Genomic DNA, 14,690 nt, shown 5'->3' with positions numbered 1-14,690 from the left:
AACAGTATTGTTTTTTAATAATTAAAAATGTTATCTTAAAATCAATGCATTAATTCTGTACTCTGGGACTAACACCTGTTCTATGTGCCAGCTATTCAAATCAGAAAGGCTTTTAACGTGCTTCTTAGATTACCACCTCTCGCTGGTTTTTCCTCTTCCAGACCAGATTCCGCTAGTTTCTTAAATAAATTCTCATGATACTTTCCAGACGTCTTACCATTGCATCTCCCTTATCAAAATGCACCCAGCATTGTTCACAATCCTCCTACACTAACAGCAGAGTATTCTAGATATGGTCTGGCAAGTATGGCCTACAGAGCCCCATTACCTTCCTTTATCTTGATGCTGCTCTCTTATTCATATAATTAAAGTCACATTAGCTTTCCTGGCAGCCATCACATTTTCCTTTCCCATTGTATTTGTATCCAAATAAAAATCTTAAGTTTTTCTTTTGTATCCTAGTATTATGTCATATCTTTTTCTTTATTCAGTTAATAATTTCAACCTAAAACCCTAAATTTAACATTAAACATGAAAAAGTACAATGTTAACTTTGACCCTCTAACATATTAGAAAAGATAAAAGAATATTACAGGACACTTCTGTCATTAATCTGTTAGGATTGTAGCATCTCCCATAGCCAGCAAATGGATCTCTCCTTTTAACTTTTTGTTGTTCCAAGCTTAGCTTTAAGGTCCCTTTTTCTTCTCTCTTGCATTTTTCTTGTCTCATTTGTTTTTGGCCCTTTATCTTTCTGACTTTATTCTTCTACTTTTAACCTACAGTGTAGCTCACTGTTATAGAATGAATTCAGATATACAAAGTATTAAAAATCAGGATTTCAATGGTATATTTTCTGTCTTTAGCAAAATATTCTATGCCATTGGTATTTCTAATTACAGAGCAAGTAAATTGAATACAGATTTTTACTGTGAAGAGTCTACAGTGACAAGATTGCATGTGTTAATCAAGTAACAAAATTCATCAAATTTTTAATTCCCTGGGAAGCAGGATGTGGTGCCAGAACAAATTTAACTTTTCTAAAGAAGCCACTTAAACTTCCTCTGTTATTAGGAAATATAGTCCTGCTGTAGGTAACATGTCTGAATTTTTGAGCAGTTCCATTTTTTTGAATCTGTAGATCTTGTATGTCAACTAGCAAGACATCAACTTCCACTCAGATCTGTGGAGAATAGGTGGTGACTGCCATCCCAAAAACTGTTGGAAGGGGAGCTGTTTTGGAGGTGATGCCAGGCAAGGTGGAAGAAACACTTTAATGATGCTTTTAACTATCTCTTCCAAATAAGAGGAGACATTTGGAAAACTGAGAGGCAAGACGGATTTGTATAAATAAGGCTTTGAATGTGGCCTTTATGGTGACTGCCAAAGGACATCTTATTGTTTCTGCAATAGAATCTACAGCCATATTCTAGGAAAAAATCAAAAAACAAAACAACAGCAAGAACCTTTTACCTATGTACTCTCACATTTGTCTTTTTAGCTGCTAATCTTTAGTGTAATAATGACCAATATTCTTTAATACAATCGATAGAAATGTGGGTAATGCTGAGACCTAAATGTACTTAATAAATAGGCAGGCTTCATATTTCATGCTTAGAAAGATAAAATACATTTCCCTGATGTGTTATATTCACTTAAGTTTTCACATTGTTTAGCTGTAAAGAAAGGAACATAGTGCCTTTTATATCATCAGAATCATTATTATATTTCTTTAGTGGCATTTCATCACCTAGAACATTATCAGGTTGTCATTAAATCAGAAAGAAAACTATGTTCCCAAGGCCAGAGGGCTCTTTCTAATCCATTTGAATAATACAAATGATTATACCACATTTTAAATGATGTGGGGAGAATGTGAGTATTAGGACCCCTCTTTTGCGGGCCTTCTATTTGCTAATCATTTTTATAAAGTATTCATTTCAATATAGTATAGTAATAATGAAAAAGTTTGAAACATTGCGATAATTGCCAAAATGTGATGCAGAGACATGAAGTGAGCATATGCTGTTGGAAAAACAGCACCGACAGAGTTGCTCAACGAGGGTTTCCACAAACTCTCAATTTGAAAAAAAACACAATATCTGAAAGGCACAATAAAGTAAAGTGCATAAAACAACCTCTGACTGTATTTCGGACCACACTATAAGGCAGGTTGTAGAGACTGAGGCCTTTAATTAACTGAAGACTTTCCTCCAGCCCATGGCAGGTAAAGGTTAAGCAGTGTATTCCACAGCCCGTGTTCTTTCTGTTACACGCTGGTGCCTCTTTCTGTTCCCAGAGTATGTACATGTGGTTGGGGGTGGGAGCAATGGTGGTATTATTGATGATTTATTTCTCTAATGTTCAAAATAATTTCAAAAATACTTCTGGGAATATAGGTAGAAGGAGAAAATTACATACAGACTTATGGCCCAGGCAGTTTTCTTTCTAATCAACTCACTTTTCTCACTGCCCTGCCATCACCCCTGACAAATTCGTCCCCAGAAATTCTTCTTAATGATCTTTTTTTGCCATCTTCCACAAGAAGAAAAATAATTTTAAAGCAAAACATACATATGAAGGTCAATTATTGTGATTTTTTTTCTGTATTCTAGAGTAGAATATGAAGGTGTCACGGTTCTATTTTCAGAGTTTAAGTTAATACATGATATACAATATAAATTTAAAACCTCCCAGCTTATGTATAAGGTATTTGTGTTGGTATATCAGATAAATATCATTCTGAGACCATAAACAACACAAGAATCAAATGTGTAAGTTATTTATGGGCATACTGTTGAGGTGGGAGTAGCAATGGTAATGTAGTAACAGCCCCCTTTCCAAATGGCATTTCAAACTGTTACAATGTTGACATGCTAGGAGCAGTGGTCATGAAGTATGGCTTGTGAAGAATATGTGAATCTAGGACAAAATCTTTAAACCCAAGGGAGCAGAGGTATAAATAGTTGAATTTGACCTGAGATTGTTGAAATATTTTCATTAAGCCACTGCAAGATGCACTTTTTAAAATGTAAATTCATACTCTGACATTTGCAACCTGTACACAGAGTTTCTAATAAGCAAATAAGGTCACTTGGATGATTTACTGGAGTGTGATTGCTGAAGGCAGAGATGTTGCTGTGAGTTGCTTGGTTTACAGAAGGCTTTGAAGTGTGGTGATGTAACACTGTGTTTATGAGAATCTATGCTTTATGCAACAAATAAAAACAAAGGACTTAATTTAGGATTAGCTAACTACCACATTCTATCCAGATTATATATGTAAAGGTTAATTTCTGGTCTGACTAAATAGAGCATCTCAACTTTTTAGTTTTCCAGGTTGTAGATACTTTGGTAAAAATCAAATTCAAGGTTTTCTCCAGAAGTTTGACACAGTGACCTTCACCAGATACAAGCATGTTTCTTTTTCCTTTTTGTTATGCTGCAATTTACTGATAATGAGCTTTATGAGAGCTGAGACAGATGATCCTACTAACAATTTTATATTTAATATAGGTCCTCCTATTTAAGAATAGCTTCATAATGAACGTATGCTCATTGCTTAGGTTCACTTTCTTTAGTTTTGAAATGACTAATACTTTTAAACATAGAGGTCCTTTTGATCATTTTTTTCATTGCTAAACACTGTCTAACAATCCCTATGATTTAATGATAATGACAGACCAGTACCCTCCCCTTCCTTGGTCATAAAAAGCCTATGATTTAGCTTCATTTCTCTACCCAGGAGTTAGGGATGAATCACCAAGTAAGGAAAATATTTTGCATGATTAAAATATTGCAACACTATAACACTTTTAGATTGCCTTAATATATATTCATAAGATTATAGGCAGTAATGAATAATGAGTAAGCCCTTACTGCACACAAATGTATTTAGTTTTGGAATTTTTTTCTTGAAGGGGGTTCAGGGTCCTGTTTTGAATAACCATCACAGTGCTGTCAAATATTTAACAGCATGTCTGTTTTTTGTTTCATAGCTCAGTTGTGCAATGATGGTCTCTTCACTTCAGAAAGTCATCTAACAATAGCCCGGTCAAAATTCTGTCTTCTATTTCTTGCCCTTCTGGAGGAAAAATACATCAGAAATATTATTATAACCTTTAAAGATAGTGCATAATCACCTAGTAATGGTATCCTTCATTGGGGTTGGTGGGGGGAACATTTGTGCCCAAGGTGATCATTTTCACCAGTTTTAAAAAAGGAGATATTATTATGTGTTTGTAGACTTCAAGATGAATGATAAGACAGAGAATTACCCATATATCAACAATGATATGTTTACTTAGAATACACTAGGCACCTGTAAACAGAGAGCTAAATCTCTGATAGGAGGATGTATAGAGGGTTGATGAACTGATAGATTAACTGACAGGTGGAAGAATGGATGGATAAATGGAGTATGTAGCTACCTAGTGGTGAAATAACTCCTGAAGGTTTAAAATTATGTCATTAAAACACAGATAGTACTAAAATGATTTGCTTCTCGCTTAAAACAGTAATTTAATTAAATCATATAAAAATTGATAAGGTATTATCAATAAAATACATCATAATTTTATGGAATTCACAATTAATATATTATACTATGATGTGCTTGCTGAGCAGATGTTCGTAATAAGATCTACCATCTCTTATAAACTTACATGTTAAGCACTCTGAAAGCACTTTACAGTCATTACCACATTAGCTAACCATTTCTTTTCCTAGACTGCAAATATGGAAGAAGGCAGTCTACAGGCATACCTTGGAGATAGTGCAGGTTTGGCTCTAGACCACTGTAGTAAAACAAATATTGCAGTAAAGCAAGTCACACAAATTTTTTGGTTCACAATACATATAAAAGTTGTGTTTATACTATACTGTAGTCTAATAAGTGTGCGATATTATTATGTCTAAAAAAGTGTACATGCCGTAATTTACAAATACTGTATTGCTAAAGGATGCTAACGATCATCCAAGTCTTCTGTAAGTCATAATCTTTTTGCTAGTGGAGGCTCTTACCTTGGTGTTAATGGCTCCTGACTGATCAGCGTGGGGTTTCTAAAGGTTGTAGTGGCTAAGACGATAATGAAGTTTGTCACATGAATTGCCTCTTCCTTTTATGAAAGATTTCTCTGTAACATGTGATGCTGTTTGGTCACATTTTACTCACAGTAGAACTCTTTCAAAATTAGAGTGAATCCTCTCAAACCCACCACTTAGTTGATAAAGATTACCTACATTTATATTATATTCTAAATAATTTGTTGCCATCTCTAGCACCTTCACCAGTAATAGATTCCATCTCAAGAAACCATACTCTTTGTTCGTCTGTAAGGAACAATTTCTCATCCATTAAAGTTTTATCATGAGACTGCAGCAATTCAGTCACATCTTTAGGTTTCACTTCTAATTCTAGTGATCTTGCTATTTCCACTGCATCTGCAGTTAGTTCTCCCACTGAGGTCTTGAATTCCTCAAAGTCATCTATGAGAATTGGAATTAACTTCTTCCAAACTCCTATTGTGTTAATATTTTAACCTCCTCCCATGAATCACAAATGTTCATAATGGCATCTAGAATGGTGAATCCTTTCCAGAAGATTTTCAGTTTACTTTGCCGAGATTCATTAGAGGAATCACTGCTTATGACAGCTATAGTCTTACGGAATACATTTCTTAAATAATAAGAGCTGAAAGTTGAAATTACTTCTCGATCCATGGGGTGCAGAGTTCATGTTGTATTAGTTGGCTTGAAAACAATGTTAATTTCCTTGTACATGTCAGTCAGAGCTCTTGGGTGACCAGATGCTTTCATCAATGAGGTAATATTTGAAAGGAATTTTGTTTCTGGGCAATAGGTCTCAAGCTTGGGCTTACGGGCTCAGTAAACCATGCTATAAACAGACGTGCTGTCATCCAGGCTTTGTGGTTACATTTATAGAGCACAAGCAGAGTAGACTTTAGTATAATTCATAAGGCCATAGGTTTTTGGAAACGGTAAACGAACATTGGCTTCAACTCAAAGTCACCAGCTGCATTAGCCCATAACAAGAGAGTCATCCTGTTTTTTGGAGCTTTGAAACCAGACACTGTCTTCCCAGTAGTTACGAAAGTCCCAGATGGCATCTTTCAATGGAAGCCTGCTTCATCTACATTGAAAATCTATTGTTTAGTGTAGCCACCTTTATCAATATCCGAGCTAGATCTTCTGGAGGACTTGCTACAGCTTCTAGATCAGCGCTTGCTACTTCACCTTAAACTTTTATGTTATGAAGATGTCTTTATTCCTTAAACCTTAAGAACCAGTCTCTCCTGGCTTTAAACTTTTCTTCTGCAGCTTCCTCACCTCTTCCAGCCTTCACAGAATTGAAGAGAGCTAGGGCCTTGCTGGATTAGGCTTTAACTTAAGGGAATGTTGTGACTAGTTTGATCTTAGATCCAGACCACCATAAACTTCTTTGAATCAACAGTAGGCTGGTGTTCACTTTCTTATCACTTATGTGTTCACTAGAGTAGCACTTCGTATTTCTTTGAAGAACTTTTCCTTTGCATTCACAACTTGGCTAACTCTTTGGCATAAGGGACCTCACTTTTGTCCTGTCTCAACTGTGAACTTGCCTTCCTCACTAAGCTTAATCATTTCTAGTTTTTGATTTAAAGTGAGAGACATGCCACTCTTCTTTTCACTTGAACTCCTAAAGGCTATTGTAGGTTTATTAATTGGGCTAAATTCAATAGGGTCTTAGACAATAGGGAGGCCCAAGAAAAGGGGAAGAGACAAGGGAACTGCTGGTAGGTTGGAGGAGTCAACACACACATTTATTAAGTATTTGTTAAGTTTGTGGTTGTATATGTGCATGATTTGTGGTGCCCCAAACAATTACAATAGTAACAACAAAGGTCACTGGTCACAGATCATCATCATAGACATAATGATGATGTAAAAATAATATAATTATGAACAAACAATCATGTATTAATATGTATTAATAATGAAACAGTTTGAAATAATGAAAGAACTACCAAAATGTGACACAGAGACACAAAGTGAACACATGCTATTGGAAAATGGCGCCAACACACTTGCTGGATACAGGGTTGCCACAAATCTTCAATTTGTAAAAATGTGTATTTGTAAAGTGCCATAAAACGAGTTATGCTGGTGCAGTAGTATCATTGGCCTGAAAGATTTCACACTGAGCCTTTCCTTTTAAAGTTAGGCTTTACTTAATTTATCCAAAATATATGTTTTTTTCCTATTTAAAAAATAAATTAGTCATCTTTATACCTGATACCAGTGTTTTTTAAATAGAGCATTCTATGTCTAAACTAAATTTCTAACATGGATGTTATATTACTTTTCCTTCTGTTCAGTAGAAATTACCTTTTTCAATGAGTATCTCCTGCCTGCCTAAGTGAGATATTATCCGTGTTTCTGACATCTTCCATTAAGCTCTTCTTAATCAGAATCTCACAGGATCAAACTGAGTGGTCAGTGTTTTATTTATATAAAAGTATTACCTGAGTATCCCAGACGATTTCTTAAAATTAAGGCATGATATAATTACTGGCTCGCTAAAATTACTTAAGGGCTCCTAAGCATTTTTGAAAGCTACGACCAAAATAAGTTTCTGTTTCTCAGAGAAAATTGGAAATATTAGAGCCATAAACAGTGTGTTCTTGGAAGCAGTGGATTCAGTTGTAATCATGTGTAAGAACCATCTCTATTTCTATTAATGTAGCTTCTCTTGGCCTAATGATGGGAAAATGCATAATTAATTCCTATAAATAAGAATTAATTTGCAAGATTAATTATGGTTATTTTTTGTAGTTATGTGGTATCAGCTGTTGAATAAGGAAGGTGTTTAGATAATATCAAATAAAATTATTTAATTAACATATAACTTAATGAAGTGATTACACTCAATACCTTTTATTGTCACACAATGATCATTTTATTTCAAGAACATTAATTAAAATGAAAAATTATACTTGTGTGTAAAATTATAAACATTACTGTGGTTTTTTTTTCTCATGTGTTCTTTACTATTTAGGGAGAGAGCCAATTTTCACTTCATAGGCTTCCCTACTAACATCTTTCCTTTTTTCCAGCTAAAGAAAACAAAGGAAAAATAATCTCTGGTAGTAGCATTGTTTTCTAATTCTGAAACATTATTTTCTTCAGTTTGTTCCCTTATTCTAACATTTTTATTTCCCATTGACTCATGTAACAAAGGTCTCCAGAGGTAATAGGTATTTCTTGTTCTTATATTTGTAAACATAAAGAAATTTGCTCTTATTGCAAGGATAGTGGTTAGGAGCTTGTGCTCTACAATATGACCAGCCGAGGTTCAAGTTCCATGTCTACCACTTAGTTTTGTTTTGAAAATAACCTGTTTCTTGGTTATTCATCTCTAGAACACCTACTCATAGAATTGTTGTCAGAATTAAATTAGTTAATGTGCATGCAAGGCTTAACAACAGTGTCGCCTGCGTTTGAGCTTAGCAAGTAGTAAGGGTAATGGACATCCTTACTGTCATCATCTTCTAAAAATGCATTAGAAATTTTACAATAAAAGGGAATTTTTATAAAAATGAAAGACAAGTAGGTACTAATCCTGTCTGTTGTCTTCACTCTCTTGTCCTACTTTTTGTTTTGTTTTTGATTTTTGTGTTTTCGCATGTCCTAGTTCCCATTTCACCACGACATGGTGATTCCTTTCAGTCCTTTCACACTACTGGAATTGAAACTCTTCTGTTCCCTATTAAATCCCTTCCTCACTCTTGTACTATTTGCCCACCTTTCTTTCTTATTTCCCTTTCTCTGTATCCTGCAGCACTGTCTTGATTTCTTTTTCTTTCCACCCATTCTATGTGTTATCTTGTTGTTTTTTTTTTAGATCTAAATCCATGTATTCATTTTCCTTGCGCTTTTCCCTGAAAAATTCACCCACCCTTCATTTATTAACTCTATGAAGATATTCCCTAATGATTCTCCCCACCTTGACCTATGCCCCCTTCACAAAGCAGTGGGCAGTTTTATGATGTTTAATAACTCCTAGGCAAAACTGGGCAGCATGGAATTATAAATTTTTGAAACTGAAAAACTCTAGTATAACCTAGCTTAGCCCATTCAAATTAAACAAAATTACTTGGATTAAGATATCTATAAGCTTATTTTAAGAGATTAAAATGAGTACCAAAAGTTAAATTTGCATGGCAATTTACAATATGTGAATACTTTGATTTACATTAACCCACCTGTCCTCACATCATCTCCAGTGATACTGGTTAGGCAAGCATTTTTTGTCTGTCCTCAGTCTACATTTGAGGATCAGAAAGATTTATAATTTTCACAAGATCGTATTTCTAGTAATTGAATAAATGTGATTTAAATCTAGTTTCTGTAAATTCAGTACAGTTTGACATTTGGTCACCAGATAATTCATCTTTTTGTTGCCCTCTAGAAATGCCATTGAGGTACATGAAGCGTGTCTCACTAATTTTAGTTTTTTTCTCGATTTATATTTGTAGAGGTTAATGATGCCTTTGACTAAATGTTTTTCTGCAGTGTAATACTATCCTGGTTTCTGACACTCAAAAGCACAGATGAATGTAAGTGGAAAAATTTTTTCCAACTATATGTATATATATATTTTAAAGTTCTACTTTTGTTTAGATTTATAGCATACATGTACAGTTTTGTTACATGAGGTTCTTTGTTTGTTTTTTGTTTTTGTTTGTGTGTTGCGAAGTTTTGGGTTGTAAACGATCCTATCAGCCAGGTAGTGAGCATAGGTAGGTTTTCAGACACTGCCTGTGTCCCACTCTCCCGGCTCTAGTAATCCCCAGTATCTATTGTTTTCATCTCTATGTCCATATGTACCCAATGTTTAGCTCCCACATATAAGTGAGAACATACAGTATTTGGTTTTCTGTTCCTGTGTTAATTCACTGAGGATAATGGCCTCTAGCTACATCCATGTTGCTGCAAAGGATATGATTTCATCTTTTCAATGGCTGTGTAGCATTCCATAGTGTATATATACCACATTTTCTTTATCCAATCTACCATTCATGGGTGCCTAGATTGATTCCCTGCCTTTCCTATTGTAAATTGTATTGTGATAAACATACAAGTACATATGTCTTTTTTTTTTTTTTTTTCTTGTAGGACAATTTATTTTCCTTTGGGTATATAGTGCGTAGTGAGATTTCTGGGTTGAATGGTAGTTCTGTTTTAAGTTATCTGAGACATTTACAAGCTACTTTACACAGGGGCTGAACTAATTTACTTCCCACCAACAGTATATAAGTGTTCCCATTTATCTGCAGCCTTGTCAGCATCTGTTGTTTTTGACATTTTAATAATAGCCATTGTATCTGGTGTAAAACGGCATCTCATTGTGGTTTTGACTTGCATTTCTCTAACAGATTAGTGATGTTGAGCATTTTTCTTTTTTTCATGTTTTTGGTGAACGCTTGTATGTCTTCTTGTAAGAAGTGTCTGGTCATGTCTTTTGCCCATTTTTTAATGGGGTTATTTGGTTTTTTATTGTCGAGTGTTTAAGTTCCTTATGAATTCCATAAGACTCTGGATATTAAACATCTGTCAGATTCATAGCTTGCAAATATTTTCTTCCATTCTGTATGTTGTCTGTTTACTCTGTTGTTAGGTTCTTTTGCTGTGTAGAAGTTCTTTAGTTTAAGTCCCACTTGTCACTTTTTGTTTTTGTTTCAGTTGTTTGTGATGAGTTAACCATAAATTGTTTGCAATGACTGATGTCAAGAAGGGTATTTCCTAGGTTTTCTTCTAGGGTTTTTATAGTTTGAGTTCTTACATTTAAATCTTTAATCCATCTTAAGTTAATTTTTGTATATGGTGAAAGGTAGAAGTCTATTATCATTGTTCTGCATATGACTAGTCAGTTACCCAGCATCATTTATTAAATAGGGAGTCCTTTTCCCATTGTTTATTTTTGTTATTAAAGCATAACTGAGAAATAAAAATTATATATATTTAAAGTACAGTGTGACATTTTGATATACATATACCTTGTGAAATGGTTACTACAATCAAGTTAATTAACATATTCCTCACCTCACATAGTGAACATTTTCTTGTGCGTGTGTGTGAGAATGCTTACGATCAACTGTCAGCAAATTTCAAGTGTATAGCACATTGTTCCTAACCGTAGTCCCCGTATTGTACATTACAACTTCAGAACTTATTCGTCTTGTAACTGAAAGTTTGTACCTTTGACTAAAGTATCCCCATGGATATGTGTTTAAAACTCCCTTTGCTTATTTTTTATTTCAACAGGTTTTTGGGGAACAGGTGGTGTTTGGTTACATGAATAAGTTCTTTAGTGGTGATTGAGATTTCGGTGCACCCATCACCCAAACAGTATAAACTGTACCCGATTTTTTAAATGCATGTGGGGAAATGTTTACTTTGAATCTTTCTCCTGACAATAATTAATCTGATGTAGTTATGGGCTATGTGCCCAGAAGTGCTCAGAAAGACTGAAGTGATGGTGCAGATATGCACACCTGCAAGCTTTGCTTTACATTTTTTCATGGTACACTAGTTTAGCCCCTGTTCTTCGACTTTCTAAATCACTGAGTGAGACCTGTACTGGGATTTTCTATCTAGTATTAAAAGAGGACTATACATTAACTATACATTACTCCAAATAAGTTGAGACTTCAAATACAGAAAAATGATGTTTCTTCCACCACAGCTAAAATAATCAGATTTCCCAATTTGCAAGCTTTATCTGGAAGATGGTAGTAGAGTGGTAGGAACTGTTATTCCTAAGAGCATATTCTGGCCCTGCTAAAGTATTGGATATATTATTTTGACAAACCCCTTTGATGTTCTGTGCTTAAGTTCAGTTGTTTTTATAGAGAAAGCTAACCAGTAAAGTAGATATGGAAACTCTTTGAGTTTGTGCTGACTTGAATAAACCTGGAATCATGCTTCCATGTCAACTAAGAATTATATAAAATGTTTATCTTCAAGGCTCATACCAATCAGAGTAGTTAACTTGAGAATTAATTGCTTCAAACTGACATGCATTTATTATTAATTATCCAAAACGAAGGATTTTTTGTATTACAAATATTCTATTATAAATTCATAAAGAATATGAAATCTTTTAAAATGTCTAAGTTAAACTTTATAGGTAATGAAATGGAATTGTGATAGAAGTTATATTTATACAGATCTTACATGTTAGCTCTATGAAACAAAGGGAAAAAAATCAAGTTTGGTCTTTGATAACCAAAGTGGTATGAAATTATTTCTTAAAGTTTAGCAAAAACATGCATAGATTAAAAATTAAAAACCAAGGAGGAAACTGCAATAGGAAAATAATGAAAAGATACACTCACCAAATGCCAGGTTCTAATCTAGGTCCTATATGGCAGAGAAAAAAAAAAGAAATTTCTTATATAGATTGTATTTTAATAATGAGAAACAAAAATTAAACTGATAAGAACAGATACTACACTTGATCTTAGCCAAAAGGCCAAGAAGCAAAAATATAATGATTAAATTTATAATATGTTAAAAGCTGATAATGTTATGGTGAAAAATCAAGGCAGGTTCAGGAGAGTGGGTGGAGGTATTTAATTTTCAGATAGGATTGTCACCAAGAGCTTTCTCAGTGTTTCTCATAAACTTGAGAAGTACCTTCTTTTTTTTAAAAAAAAAAAAAAAAAAAAAAAAAAAAGAAAATTTAAAAACAGACTCTAGTCGTCAAAGAGTTCTATGTACTGTATGTTTAAACTTTAATGTAAAAAATTTTAAATAGCAAATTCTAGTGAGAACAAAGACACAGAGAAAGAGGAATAGAAATAAAGATCATAAAGGAAGAAGAGGCCAAGTCAAGTATAAAAAGTAAAATAAAGAATTAATAGAACCACTTTTATATTTTTCATCTCTTGAGACAGCAGTTTAAGTGAGCCAGGGTCTATAGTAATAATAGCCACAGCACCTAATAATTTGAGCACTTTTCCCAGTGCTAGATAGTGTTAAGCACTCAATAATAGATTGCTTCGGTTAATGTCTACACCCATCCTCTGATGTGTTACCTCCATTTATAAATGAGAGACTGAGCCTCCAGGAAGTAAGTAACTTGCTCAGAGACACACAGTTAGTAATTGGTAGGACTGGAATGAGAATGCAGTTGTTCGACCCTAAAGCTCATGGAGGCACTCACCATATTTTAGTGTTTTAGAATGCTATCTCCTATCCCTGCCTTTCTGCCTGAAATGGCTCGGATAATGCTTTCTTACTGCTTATGATTGTCTTTATTTTTCAGAGACGTCCCCATTTCCAATTATATTTTTATTTAGATATATTGCACTTGACTACATTAAAGGCTATTCACAGAGTAAGTTTGTTTGGGGAAAGGTGTTTATAGCCTGAATCAAAATTTTTTTGAGTTTAAAAGCACAATTTTTTTTTTTTTTTAAGTGTTGAGTCTGCAGGGTGTGAACTCATTTTGATAATAATAGATGTGGTTAAAAGGTGAATAAAAATCTGTTATTTTTTTCTTTTTCAGTTCTAAGTAATTGCCATCGCTTCATCAGATAATTGAATTTGCAAGTTCTTTGGATAATCCTAATAGCACAGAGAGCAACAGTTTTAGGGAGAGGTTAGTGCAGAAGTGTGAGTACTATTTTTCTATTTTTCTTCCTTCTCAAATTATTGAGGAACAGTAACATTTTTTAGTTTAAGTTGCATAATCTTCTAGGATACAGAAACGTTTCTAAGTAGGTTAGTCAGAAGTATTCTGTAAAGTATTTAGAATAATTGTCCTATTTGCATAGAGAAATATGTAGTACTCAATATTTTGTATTACCATTTGATTTGCTATTTACTGATGTGTGTCATTAAGCATGCTTAAAAATAAACTAATAATTTGCATGAAAATGCATTTCAAAAAGCATAGTAATCCATTAATTAACCTGGTAGATAATGACATTTGAGCCCCTCATCCTTTGAGCTTGTTTTATTGCTATTTTGCATTGTACAGTTTCTAAAAATGTATGGCCAAAGAAGCATACTTGCAGGGACTGGAGTTTATTTTGTAGTCTAAAATCAGAAACCTTTTGTTGGTAAAATGGGCACATCCTAGAATATAATAGAAATATGTTTCTGTTTTGCACTTAATTAAAATGTACGGTTGTTATTTAAACTTTTAATGAAGACAGTGTTCACAAATTTGAATGCATGAAGCTTATGCATGAAGATCTTGCTTTTTTCAAGGTCATTAAAATTTTAAGGTAAACTAATAACATATATATACATATATACACACACATATATATATAAAGAAAAAAGTTGTGTTTGGCTTTTGTTTTATTTTAAAATTTGCTTTGATTACATTCATTAGTAAGTTCTCTGTTTAATTCCACATTACTTTCTTATAAATTTAATTTTATAAATATTATAATATTGGGGGATTTTTTAAAACTAAAGTCAGGGAGATTAAAAAAACTAACTGGATATTTTCCATTGAAAGAAATATAATCATAAAGGTCACATGGCCATAAATAGTTTTGAAAAGTAATTAAAATATCAGAACTCTCATTTTTTTAAATTTATGTTTTAAGTTCATGGGTACAAGTGCAGGTTTGTTCCATAGGTAAGCTTGCATCATTGGGGTTTATTATACA

At 33.6% G+C, this 14,690-nt stretch overlaps 1 protein-coding gene and 1 pseudogene across 1 annotated transcript in view; one reads left to right on the top strand and one right to left on the bottom strand.

Annotated features, from left to right (window-relative positions):
- Window positions 1-14,690, top strand: part of GBE1 (1,4-alpha-glucan branching enzyme 1) — a 265,726-nt gene that overhangs the window by 232,651 nt on the left and 18,385 nt on the right. The window lies entirely within an intron of this gene.
- LOC119626118 (U2 spliceosomal RNA) lies at window positions 12,446-12,547 on the bottom strand (annotated as a pseudogene).

This window comes from Chlorocebus sabaeus, chromosome 22, assembly GCF_047675955.1.
Source record: "Chlorocebus sabaeus isolate Y175 chromosome 22, mChlSab1.0.hap1, whole genome shotgun sequence".
Taxonomy (NCBI): domain Eukaryota; kingdom Metazoa; phylum Chordata; class Mammalia; order Primates; family Cercopithecidae; genus Chlorocebus; species Chlorocebus sabaeus.
The sequence above is the reverse complement of the archived record's forward strand: the minus strand, read 5'-3'. Positions and strand labels throughout refer to the sequence as shown.